Source organism: Acartia tonsa, chromosome 2 (genome assembly GCF_053477335.1).
Source record: "Acartia tonsa isolate MP-2025a chromosome 2, ASM5347733v1, whole genome shotgun sequence".
NCBI classification, from domain to species: domain Eukaryota; kingdom Metazoa; phylum Arthropoda; class Copepoda; order Calanoida; family Acartiidae; genus Acartia; species Acartia tonsa.
In genome coordinates, this window is record NC_137261.1 from 11,913,694 (window position 1) to 11,927,306 (window position 13,613).

Below are 13,613 nucleotides of genomic sequence, written 5' to 3' on the forward strand. Positions count from 1 at the left end.
AATCCTTCGCTACAGACAAACATCCTGCTACTTTTATATAAAGATTGTATACTGTTTGCGATTGTGGCCACTTTGTGAAAATGAAACTAGGAGAAAGTGATGAAGCACCATGCTTGTCAATATTCCTATACTAACATTAATCTCTTCTTATCAATGCTGGCCAATAGTAGGACCTAAAAATTTAAACATTTTTTTCTAAAGTAAATTTTACTGAATATGGGGAGTAATATATGTAGAACTATAAGAATTTATACATTCATAACTTTTATATTACTGATTAAGTAAAATTGAATGATGATTAATAATAGACAATAAGACTTTATACGGTTTTTATCCTTGTTCAAAGATTAATCTCTTCAATAGTGATCACTAATAGTTCATAAGAATTTATACATTGTTAACCTGTTTACAGATTATCCAAAAATGAAACATGAACCTGTTTTTTAACCTTATATTGAAAACAATATTATTTATCATTATTTTTTGTCCGTCCAATTAACTAAGCAATATAAAAACCCACACAGGGGATATGTGGCAGGAATAAGTTGTATATAGCCAACAAGTGAAATTTACCTAAAATGATATTTGGGTGACAGATAAAATGGTCGTCTTTACTACGAAGCGTTCTCCCCTAAAGTCATGAAAAATCAGGTGAAATTATCAGGTATTTTTTCGAATTAATTCAGTTGTTGGTTACAGCTGTGCACGGGTAGAATCACAAAACCCACATGGTGACACAGTGGTGTATAAAAATTACCCGCGATACCATAGTTTAGCTCTGTATTTGCCCCAGTGTACACTGCGTGTATAGAAGATTATTATCATATCAAAGATATATCAATTCTTAAGCCTTTTATAACAACTACCTAAAAAGTTCTTAGGAAGAGGATGAAAAATACATGCTTCAAAAAAAATATATTACTATTTTTTATTTTCATACAGAAACTTATATTAAAATGGATAGTAAAAATTCCCAACTTAATGTCTAATGACAGTATTGAAATGAATAAATTGCAGACAACACTTTATCTGGTATTCTATCTGTACATTGTTGTGAGCTAAGCCTATGTATTGGCCAAGACATTCCTTCTGTTTTGCATGTTTTGAAATATTAAAGCAACACTCACCTTTATTTAACATTCTATGGGAGGACTCGAACCCGATACATATTTTCATTGTTTGAAAGTAGGTTAGTCTTGTGTTGTTAAAATAAGAAATGTTTGTCAACTCAGTAAAAGAATTAAGAAGAAAATTTTGTAAAGTTTTTTCTTCTAGGAACACACATATAACTACAGGAAAGAAAGGAAAAGGGAATTGTTTATTAAGGCGGGTTGATTTTCCCCTTTTTTTTGATTTTCACATTTTTTCAAGTTGGCCAAGCTGTAAATGTGTATTTCAAAGGCCCTGAAACTTAAAAAATCATTTTAACTCAAATAACAATTTTCGCGCAGCTACTCCAAAATTCGCTGTTTTGGTGTAGAAGTTCAAAATCCTAACTTTCTTATTTTTTAAGCCACAATAATGGTAAACATATCAAAATGCACGTAAATTTAACCACAAAAACGATAACCTGAAAATAAACTAGCCGGAAAGGATATCTAAAAAGATACAACACATTTTTTTTTATCAAATATCATAATATTTTCATTTTTTTAAAGATGGCTGTATTTTATTTATTTATAATAATAAAGTCATGTTTTTTCCTTTTATTTTTGTCTTGCATCAATTTTTAACACCCCTCCATCCCCCCTTACTATGATTTTTAGGGAAGTGGGAACTGATAAATATTTTATTCCACTTATTTTCAAGGATGCAATTGTGTATCATGATAGATTCAGCTTAAGAATTATTTTAAGTATTTTTATTAAATTTTGATTCATTGTTTTCAGAATAGTAGTGTTCAAACTTTTTAGTTAATAATTTCGTTTATCATCATTAAGAATGTATAATGTATATCAATTTATCATCCATAGTCTTAATCCCCTTTTATCCCTGAGAGACATAGGTTATTAAAATAATTAGTTTACCAAGAGTTTAACAAAAGGGATGTTAAGGGATAAGACAATGGATGATTAATAAATTTAAATTGCCCAAGGTAAGTTAAAATCATTGGTGGAAAAGTTAAACATTGTAGATCTGTAAAGCCAACAAATGATATTATTTTATGAAATATTAGGGACCAGTATAAATTATATTCCAATGTCCCCTCCATCCCTGTCATAATTATTAAAGAGAAAGAATATTTAAAGCTTCAATAAAAAGGGATCTTAAGGGATATGACAATGAATAATAAAAAGTTGTACATTCTAATGAGTATAAACAAACTAATCAAAATTTACTAATTAAGGAGGTAATCATAATTTAAGAACCAACGTGGTTATAAAACTTTGGGTACATGTAATGAACTATTAATCATAAAAACCATTAAAAACTGTAATAAAAGGAACAAATGTACGAGAGATAAGACAATGGACAATAAAATTAAATATATCCCCATTGATGATAGGCAAATTACCCCTTATGTAGATTAAATTTATTGGTTTAAAACTTTGTTTACTACTTATTTTGAACAAACCAATCAAATAATCAAATTCAATTAAAGTACCCATAATTTTAAAATAAAACAAAATTCATAACAACCATCAAAATAAGATAATTTGAAAAACAAAATTACCTTTTCTGTAGATAAAAATTATTTGTTAAAAACGTTACATCTAAATACAATAAAAGCAATTGAAGTTTTGTCAGACTGACTGACAGACATACAAATTGAATTGTAGAGTAGCTTCGCTGAAAACAATTAATAGATATAGAATAGATAGACAGATAGAATAGATTTTATCAGAGTGGAAAGTTGTTTGTTAATTTAGGTTTCTAATATTAATATAATTTATTGGTCAGGTTGTTCCTACAGTAGGATGAGAGGGAATGGGGTAAAGGGGGTGGATGGGGGTTTATTGTTATATTAACCAGCTTGAAGACACATTTTATTAGTGCATGCTCAAATCCCTTATGTATTATGTATCAATTGATTTTTCTTCACTATATCTAAATGGTCCGTTTATACGTAAATTTCTAATAGTTCCGTAAATTTATGTGTTATGTGATAAGTATAATATATCGAAATGGGGGTTTTTGGGGTCGACTAATTCAAAAATGGGTTCATTTTTTATGTAGATTCAACCATTTGGTAGCTAAGAAGATTTTTTTTTTGAAAAACCTTACAAAAAATCACGAAACCTTACCAAAAAAAATTACGTTTTATTTTTATATCTGCGATGCTTATAAAAACATATTTTAAATTAAAAATGCAATTTTCTAGGTTATTTTGTGCCTTATTATTCTCGCCATATTTATAAAATCACCCATTCCAATATCAACCCACCTTATCAATGTTTATCTGAAATAGCATTTTCAAATCTTGGATGCAATTGATTTAACTAAATTTTAACTAATTTTGTTACTTTAATTTTAATATTCGTGGGAAATATGTCTGTAATACGAGGCTGAGAACCGGTTCTAACCTAGCGAATATTTAAAGGTTTCAAAGTCCTACGGCAAGTATTTTTATCCTTTTATCCCTGGCATACCATCTCTAAAAGCGGAGGTGTTGTACAAAACAAAAATTCAGACATGCGGATCTGTATCATTATTATGTATTAAGAGATATAAGTTTTCCGGAATTTTAATGTAGGAAGTAGATTTGAAATCTGCATCAAATTTTAAGGATTTTTTATAAAATTAGTTTTTTGTATAATTCTTTATCTAAAAGCGAAAATACATTTTAAGTTAATTAATTTTGACCAATAGGATAGTTGGATTTTAAACTACCTGCGCTCTAATTGGTTGAATGATGTACGACATCCAATCAGAGCGCAGATTTTTTAAATCCACCCATCACGGATGCCAAAATTAATTAACTTAATTTGCATTTCCGCTTTTAGATAAAGAATTATACAAAAAATGAATTTTATAAAAAATCCTTAAAATTTGATGCAGATTTCAAATCTACTCCCTACATTAAAATTCCGGAAAACTTATATCTCTTATTATGTATGCCAAATTATATATTAGATGTTGCACAAGATTTTCATGTACTCTGACAGTGATGCTCGCAGCTGGCTAAAATAGCGATACCCCCTCCCCCCATCCAACTCCTTTATTCTATCCCTCGGACCCTCCCCCCCCCCCAACTAGATGTACGAACTGACCTATAAATAAGGTCTATATTAGCAAGCTAAATTTTCCCCTGTCAATATATCCACGTATATTCTATATCCATTTATAATTTTTTTTTGCCTTTTTATTATACGGCTCCACATCCCTGTCCTGTGGGCAGAACGGTATTCTAGTACACAAATAAATAATTCATCTACACTTAAAAAAAGACATAGAATAGGTTCTGCTGACAAAATCACAGCACAAGCTATTTACAGTGTGTTTTTAATAATAGAACAAAAATATTGCTTAATTTAATCCATTTACTATTGACCCAATTAAATCATCAATATCTTATTTTATTTATTGGATTGAAGCAATTTATAACAGAAAATTATTTCGAAGTTGACAACAAATTATGCTTAAAAGACAGCTGAGCTGGATCTTTAAATCATTTTAGTGGTGAGCCAGATCGGGTTGAGCCAACTTTCCACCAATGAGAGCACAGCATTTTATGAAATGCCGCGCTGTGATTGGCTGAAATTTGGCGCACCCCGATCTGGCTCACCACTAAAAAGATTTAAAGATCCAGCTCAAGTTTTCCATTGCACATAGGGGCAACAAGGGGCAACAATTCACCACCCCCCAAATCAAGTTTTAAACATTCTATGAGTATTATCATACCCAATGTACATCAGATTTCAAAGGAATCGTAAAAATTCGCTTTTTAAGTAAGCATTCTAATGCATGGAAGTCAAGAAATGCAAAAATTTTCTTACAGAAAAAGGCATACTTTTTGTGTTTCACCAACTATTTTAAAAGTATTATAAAATCTCTTAGAATTAACGTAATTAGACAAAATAACTTCTGATGAGTCATGCATTACATATATTTTGACAGTATAAAAGAAAAAAACACAAATTGAAGAAATTAGTCTTAAATAATTCTAGTTGAAGTCAAGATTTTAGTTTTTATTTGTTTGTTTTTTAATCAACATTTAAGAAGACAGTATGAGGAAACATGTTTTCACTGGTTGCCACTGACTAAAAATACGATATTTGATTACCCAAAGACATATCATAATCGCCTGTACTGGTCTCATTTACCCCCCCCCCCCCCGCGCCCCCGTAGGGGTTTTTAGCCCGTTTTCTGAACGTGGGTGCACGAAAAGCTTGTAAGAAAAGGCGTTTAAATGCGCTTTTAAAGTCAAAACTTAAGATATAATTCAAATAAATAAAAGACACAGAAACATAGACATATTGGGAAATATTTATTTTGACTTAGAATTAAAGTTGATAATAAATATTTTCAAGTTCTATTGCCTAAAATGATGGGGAGGAGAGGGGGGGGGGGGCTAAACCTAAATCTAAACCTCTTTATGTTTGATGTTTTAATGTAACTAAATAATCGTTTCTATAGATTATTACAAATATCAGGGATCTAAAGGGGACAAAGGTCAATAAATTGTTGTACATCCCCAATGATAATACACAAAATTACCCCTTTTGTAGATTAAAGTTAGTAGTTAAAACGTTTGAACACACAACTGTAAAACTTTGGGGACTAGTGTTATAAACAGCCCAATGTCCCCTACCTCACTGCGAAAAGGTAAAGTTAATATGCAAATAACCTGAGGTTCTTATAATCATTCTAAATTTGAATTAGCAAGTAGTCTATCTGTCTGTCTATTGGTAATGCTTTGTTTTTAAATTATGTAGTTACAGGGTATTCATGTTTAAAGTCAGCAGTTTTATTTAGAAAGGGAGGGGACTGTTAATTACACTAGTCCCCAAACTTCAAAGTTTTATAATAACGTTTTTATATTTGTTAGCATAAGAACTTCAGGAAATTTAATTGATTTTTTATTGGTTGGTTCATTAAGTGTTGTTGAAGAGTGTCAAAACTTTTCAACCACTAATTGTCATCTACAGACAAATAATTTTGTAATGTAATTTATTAAATATGTATTTATTAAATATGCAGGGACAAGGGAAGGCTATTCTGGCAAACAATGCTTTAGAGCTGATTTCTTAGATTTCCAGTTTAAACTTGATGATGAGATAAAGCAACTTTTGGCAGAATTTAATAAGAAACTCAAGCATTATTTTAACACTTTTTGCTTTGTTTACTAAAAGCCATGCTAAAAGGATAGACAGAGTTTGCCTGCACGTCCAGTATAAAGATGTATGGGCAGAAATAAAGCTTTTTTTACAATATTTAGGTATTTTATCTAAATCATAAACTACTCGTAAATTATATGTTAAAGAGTGAATAAATTTATAAAAAATCCTAAAGAGTGAATAGCTGTGATACTTTGAAAAATATTTAAGATTATTTAAAAATTCATCTCATATACATATTTTAATTCAAAAAAGGTTTTTACGACAACTAGCAATAAAATTCTGAACTACATAGCTATGAATTTTCACAATCATACATTTTAAAATATTTGTAGTAGTTTAATTTTGACTTTCTTGGCAACTTCTTGTCTCTAATGGCTAAACACGTTGGAGGAAAGTGGCGAATTAGGGAAGTAAAATAAAAAAGCTTTCCTGAAATCATGATTTAATAAGTACTGCAATAATCAAACCTAAAAACTTCTAATCTTCTCCGAATAATACAACTTACAAACATTTGAATCATTTAAGATATGGGTAATTTCCCCCAAAGTGCCTTGTAGAGCACAGAGTCCCCCCTTTCCCTACCATTAATGTAAAACAAATTGAAAACGATCAAAAGGGCGGCAAATTAGAATTGTCCTATTGTTTTAAAACTTTGCATGTGATTCCTGTAGTAGTTAGATACAATTTAGAGAGCGTAGCAACTCTATAATTGTTACCAGAATGTCCATATGTCCATTTTAAACATTATGTTGATTTTTTTTACTTTTTAATAACATATTTTTATGTGATCTAATTATCCTATTTATTTGGTATAGTGATTCCTGGGACAACAAAGTACAATATTATAAGCGAAGCAACTCTATAATCAAGTCCTAGAAATGTGAGTATGTCCATAAACATTATCCTGTATTAAGCAGTTTTTCAACAAAGTTTACTAACAATTTTGCTTCGACTCTTATACATTTCACTTCTGATTATTCAGTTCTGACATTCTATAAGTGTTCATGTCCATTTGTCCTATCGTATCAGAGCTTTGCTCTCATAGATGTTGTCATCCTTGTTTGATAAATAATGAAAAATGAATTTAATTTTGAGCTTTAGGCATAAGTTTGATTATTTTCTAATTATTTTCAATTTTTCTTTAAAGATCCATATTGTTTTGATTGAATTTGTCCTATTTCATTTTTTATAGATTCATAAAGTGAGATATTAATTAGTTATTGAATCATTTTGAAACTTTTGCGTTAACCTACTTCAGGGGGTTAAACAAAGTGCTTGAAAATGTTTAGGATTAAAATTTTTTTGAAATATTTTGTTTTTGATTTTAAACAGTTACAAATATTTTGGATAAGAAAAAAATTTAAAGATTTTAATTTTAAGAAGTTTTTAAGAATATTTTTTTAATCTCCCTAATTCTAAATTCTTTAGTAAGAAATCTTTGTTTTGATTCCACCAGCAGACGGCAATTCTAAAATTCTAAGCTAACGAGGTTTGGTGATAGCTTATGATTTATACTGTCTGAAATGAACAATAGTACATAATAGAAGTAGTTGCATCTTTCTTTTTGCTATATCAGCTGACAATTACCATGGTAGGTTTGGTGATTTTCCAAGAATTGGTGAAGAATTGTTGACAAGACGGACTGCCCCTGTTAAATATGTATCAATATTGGGGATGTACATATTAATCGGTTATTGTTTTGTTCCTTAGATCCCTAGGTGTTAATATATAATACAAAGTAGCTTGATGTCTGTTTGTCTGTCCGCCCATCCCTTAAGATCTCGCTAACCACTAAACTGATTGAATTCTACTCTTCAGGGAATATATCTACTGGTCTTGTGGTTGTTTAAAGATCTTTTTCAAAAATAAAATCCCCCTAAATTTTTTCATATTTCTATAATTAGGGTCGGTCTGTCCGTACGTCTGGTACAGTTAGCTTTTTTACTTAACTTAAACAGGCTAGAATTGTCCTATCGATCTCAAACTTTTCATGCTGATTTCTACAACAGTTAGGTACGACTTAGAAAGCACAGCAACTCTATAATCGTTACCAGAAAGTCCGTACATCCATTTATAACAAGCTGATTTTTACTTTTTTGACAACAAATAATGGTTTTGAATGTTAAAAATATCCTATTCATCTGATTTTTTGAATACTGATTCCTATTTCAATAACGTCTATTGTTATAAGCGAAGCATCTCTATAATCAAGTCCTAAAAACGTCAGTATGTACTTAAACAGTAACATGTATTTAATCAGTTTTAATTACAATTTTGTATTGTATTGGAAGTATAATAGTATGTTGCGTTTGTGAACTCAAACCTTTATCCTTTTTGTTTTCCTTATCATTATTGGCAGTTTAGAAAGCGCCTAATTTTAAAAGTTCATAATTGAACACGGCATTCAAAACAACGCTTGCGCAACCAAACATAAACAAAGCTAGCGTAGCCATCTTTATTCTTTCTTTCAAGATGTGCGGAATATCTGTGTGATAAAAAACCATGTATAGTCAAAAATGTGGTGTTATCCGTACTGAAAAATACCTTTGAGTGCTTCCCGGCTTGACATGTTCAATGACCTCGGTAAGAATTCTTTCTTTAAGCATTTTTAATAGAGTGGAATGATTTTTTTAAAGACGGCAAATTAATTTCCTCATTTTCATTAAAATTAGACCAAGTAATTAATTTATTTTTGTATCAGAATATTTTAATAGTAGTCTATGATGATTTTATCTATGAATTACAAACTCGCATTTAGTTTTGATTTAATTTTAAGCAAAAAATAACCCTAACTTCTTTTATACATTTTGAAACATAAATTCGAAATCACGAAACCTTTTATAAGGAAAAGACGATTATTCCCAAATGAAAAAGATTTATTTTCTTTTACAAGATTTATTTTCTTATGATGTATTTAACATTTTAATATTTGATTATCAATTTTGTTATTTTTTATTTCAGCGTGACCGTTTTCATACAATAAATTGTATTAGTAACTACGCTGGTTTTGATTCATGTGGGAAGTAGCAGGTTTAGTACGTCTGTACTAAAAGATCTTGTACACGGCCAGCCAAATGCCGTTGTACCGAAACATGTATAGACATGCATTAATATTCAGTTCTGACACTTCACAAGTGTTAATGTTCGTTTGTCCTTCCATTTCAGAGCTTCGCTTCTTTCATGGATCCTTGTTCAATTACCTCTTGGGGCAAATCCCCTAGAGGCTAGGCGCGAAGCAGCTAGTATACATATAAACAGTAAACAAGAATCATAATATCATTATAAATATAGATATTAGTTAAAAAAATTTATGTTAATCATGCCCACATTTATAATGGATTTATTAAACATAAAAATAAAGTGAAACTTGTAGCTTGCTAAAATAAGGATCCCCATCCACTCCCATTTACACCATCCCCTCCCCTCCTACTGAAATGAATTCCATGACCCCAAATTTGACACTTTGAACACTAAAATCGGACTACAATTAACCTAGTTACACTTTAAAGGGCCCAAAAAGCTAGTGATAGGGTAGCTGCACTACTAAAAAATTCTCATATTGCTCTGATAACCAAAACCCCTAATTAGACATTTTAAACACGAAATTCAAGATAGTTGATGGATAGATAGATGGATAGGTAGATGAATAGATATATGGATAGATAGATGGATAAGTAAATGGATAGACAGATGGATAGATGGATGGATAGATAGAGGGATAGATTGATGGATGGATAAATTGATAGTTGATGGATAAAGAGATGAATAGTTGATGGATAGATAGATGGATCGATATATAGATGGATAGAGAGATGGATAGAGAGATGGATAGATAGATAGATGGATAGATAGATGGATAGATAGATGGATAGATAGATGGATAGATAGATGGATAGATAGATGGATAGATAGATGGATAGATAGATGGATAGACAGATGGATAGATATATGGATAGATAGATGGATAGATAGATGGATAGATAGATGGATAGATAGATGAATAGATAGATGGAAAGATAGATGGATAGGGTAAGGGGGGACTATTTTCGGGAGGGGTTAATCTGGTAAATAGATAGACAGATAGATAGATGGATGGGTAGATAGAGGGATAGATTGATGGATGGATAAATTGATAGTTGATGGATAAAGAGATGAATAGTTGATGGATAGATAGATGGATCGATATATAGATGGATAGACAGATGGATAGAAAGATAGATGGATAGATAGATGGATAGATAGATGGATAGATAGATGGATAGATAGATGGATAGATAGATGGATAGATAGATGGATAGATAGATGGATAGATAGATGGATAGATTGATGGATAGATAGATGGATAGGGTAAGGGGGGGGCTATTTTCGGGAGGGGTTAATCTGGTAATTCTCTATCTACCATCATAAAATGACCTTTATCTCCATGTTCCTTTCAAATGACAGAAAAAAACATAAATTTGTTTGTTGTTAAATTACCTACAAAAAAGTATAAAATGAAATTTTTGTGAGATGAATTTTAAGGGTACTATATAATTAAATCCCCTTTTTGGTTGATTTGCCCCAATGTGCATTGTATATAATTTTTTTAAAAGAAGGTGTATCAACTTTTTCACTTTTTATTTAAGATAGCTAGCCGGTTCTTTTAGTAAGTAGTGGATGTAAAATTTTTCATAGAATTCAGATATGCAATCGTTTTTTTTGTAGACTTCTTATTTTTTAAGTAATTTAAGTTTTTTTAAAAAATAATTAAGTCAGTTTTAAGGTACTAAAACGCAACAAAATAAAAGAAGAAAATGGCCAGTATGAACAAAAATAGTAAGATCTTTAATTTGACACCTTACTTTTAAAATTATGTTGAGTAATTATTGAAAAAATCAATTTTTTAACCTCGGTTTAATCAAAACTTTGAAGTAAAATATAATATTCCACAGGCATAAAAAATATGGGTTCATATATAACTTTAGAATCAGAAAAATATTATGAATCCATTGTAAGCTAAATTGAAAAAGTTTTATAAAACTATAATAAAAAATATAAGTTTATTTTAAGAATCATAATTTTCGGCTTTAAAGGGTTGAACAACTTGAAAACTTGAAATAAACCTAAATAAATATACATACAATGTAACAGATATTTTTTAAACACAAGAAACAATAAAGCATTTTTAACTGCATTGTTTTGAAGTTTATAAACAGATTGAAGCATATTTGTTCATAATTTTTCGTTCTTTACATGTTATGTAAGTATCACTATTTTCATTGTAGTATCTATTGTATATATTCTATGAACATTATCCTTTTTTTTGTCAATTCTATTGGTTGAGGTTTTGAGGTTAAGCTTCCCATTTGGTCAATTTTTGAGACTTGTGATTGGCTAGTTTAATAGTTACAATTAAGTGTTACCTGTAAAAAATAATACGTTAGGCCATTTTTATTATTTTTATTTTTTACTTTTTTCAATTTTGCTTACAATGGATTCGTAATATTTTTCTGATTCTAAAGGTATATATGAACCCATATTTTTTATGCCTGTGGGAGATTATATTTTACTTCAAAGTTTTGATTAAACCGAGGTTAAAAAAATTGATTTCTTCAATAATTACTCAACAGAATTTTAAAAGTAAGGTGTCAAATTAAAGATCTTACTATTTTTGTTCATACTGGCCATTTTCTTCTTTTATTTTGTTGCGTTTTAGTACCTTAAAACCGACTTAATTATTTCTTTAAAAAACTTAAATTACTTAAAAAATAAGAGGTCCACCAAAAAACTGATTGCATATCTGAATTATATCAAAAATTTTACATCCACTACTTACTAAAAGAACTGGCTAGCTATCTTAAATAAAAAGTGAAAAAGTTGATACGCCTTCTTTATGGACCAACATCAAATTCCATGGTTATTGTTGTGACTAAATAACTTTGAATGCAGCTAGCTTCCAAACGGCCTGCAACACAGTCGGTGTAGGCGTATCATTAGAACCGAAATAAGAAGAACTAAGAGAAATCTTTAATAACCAATTACTAAAAAGGCACAAAAAGTGCACAGAGGGCAAAAACGGGCCAAAACCCCCTTTTTATCCCCCGATTTGTTAGAGAGGTTACTTTCCACCATGAAAAAATGTGTATGTAGTCATGAAGACATTCCTGTCAAAAATGCCCAGTTTTAACTTGAACATAAATAATCATATGTAACTAATAATCTAACACATTGGAGACTCCAAACAAAGGTCATGTATTAAAATGAACTATTTTCTTATTCAAATGCCAATTAAGCTTCAAGTCGCGCGCTAAAATACTCATAGTAATATTCATAGTTTACCGATGTCTCTAGAAAGCAGCTATGATATTAATTCGAAACAAAAACAAAATACAGCACTTTAAAGATAAAAAAGTTATAATTCTCTGTACATACATGAATGTTTATAAAACAAGGATGGCAATATAAATAATAGTAAAGCTATATTAGCAAAAAGTACAGCCACTGCTGTACTGAAGTACATACTTTAATTATAGAAATGCTAGATAGGTCTTATTAAACATTGCATTGCATTCAGGTTCCAATTTTGTACATTACATTATTATTTTCATCAAGTTTTAAAACTATTTTCAACGTTTTTTTTTAATGTACAAGACAAAAACATCTTAAAACCAGATATTAATCAAACTTTCAGAAGGGGTTAATTGCCCTTGTACTCTTTAATATGTGTACATGCTCAGTATTCAGCATCGATTAATATTGGTTGTGGAAAATGTAGTAAACTTGGACTAATCGTCAAAGTTTTTATTATATATATTATTAGGGAGGGAGGGGACATTACATTACGTTTATTACACTGGTCCCTAAAGTTTTACAATTACGTTTTCTTATTCGTTGGCTTAACAGTTTCGGGAACATAATTTTAATTTTGATTGGTTGGTTTATTAATTTGAGTGCCCATAAGTTTCAACCACTAATTGTATCAATACATTAGCCATTGTCTTATCCCTTTAGGTCCCTGACATATTAAACATTTTGGAATGCTAGTCAATATCTATGGTAAGTATGCATATGCAAAGTAGGTTTAAATAGAAGTAAAATGTCTGTAAAATGGTTGTAAATTTGTTTAATATTCTTTATATTTTACCAAATTGCCCTCTTCATAGTTAAAAGTAACAGGATGTCTGTATGTGTGTAGCAGAAGAACTAATATGGCTAAACAGTAAAAGTTCTTAGGGTGCTAGGAAGGTTTATAACTATTTTATCTGCAACCTCTCAAGAGAAAACATAAAATACTCGTAAAGGACAACCCTAAAAAATTGGTTTATACTTTTCATTTTTTAAAACTTTGATTAA

The 13,613-nt window shown here is 30.0% G+C and overlaps 1 long non-coding RNA gene across 1 annotated transcript; it reads left to right on the forward strand.

The window, feature by feature from the left end:
• The first annotated feature begins 8,706 nt into the window (after positions 1-8,706).
• Positions 8,707-9,278, forward strand: LOC145312708 (uncharacterized). Its single transcript, XR_013877085.1, has 2 exons — positions 8,707-8,864; positions 9,243-9,278. It is a non-coding gene; the product is annotated as an uncharacterized LOC145312708 (long non-coding RNA).
• The last annotated feature ends 4,335 nt before the right edge of the window (positions 9,279-13,613 follow it).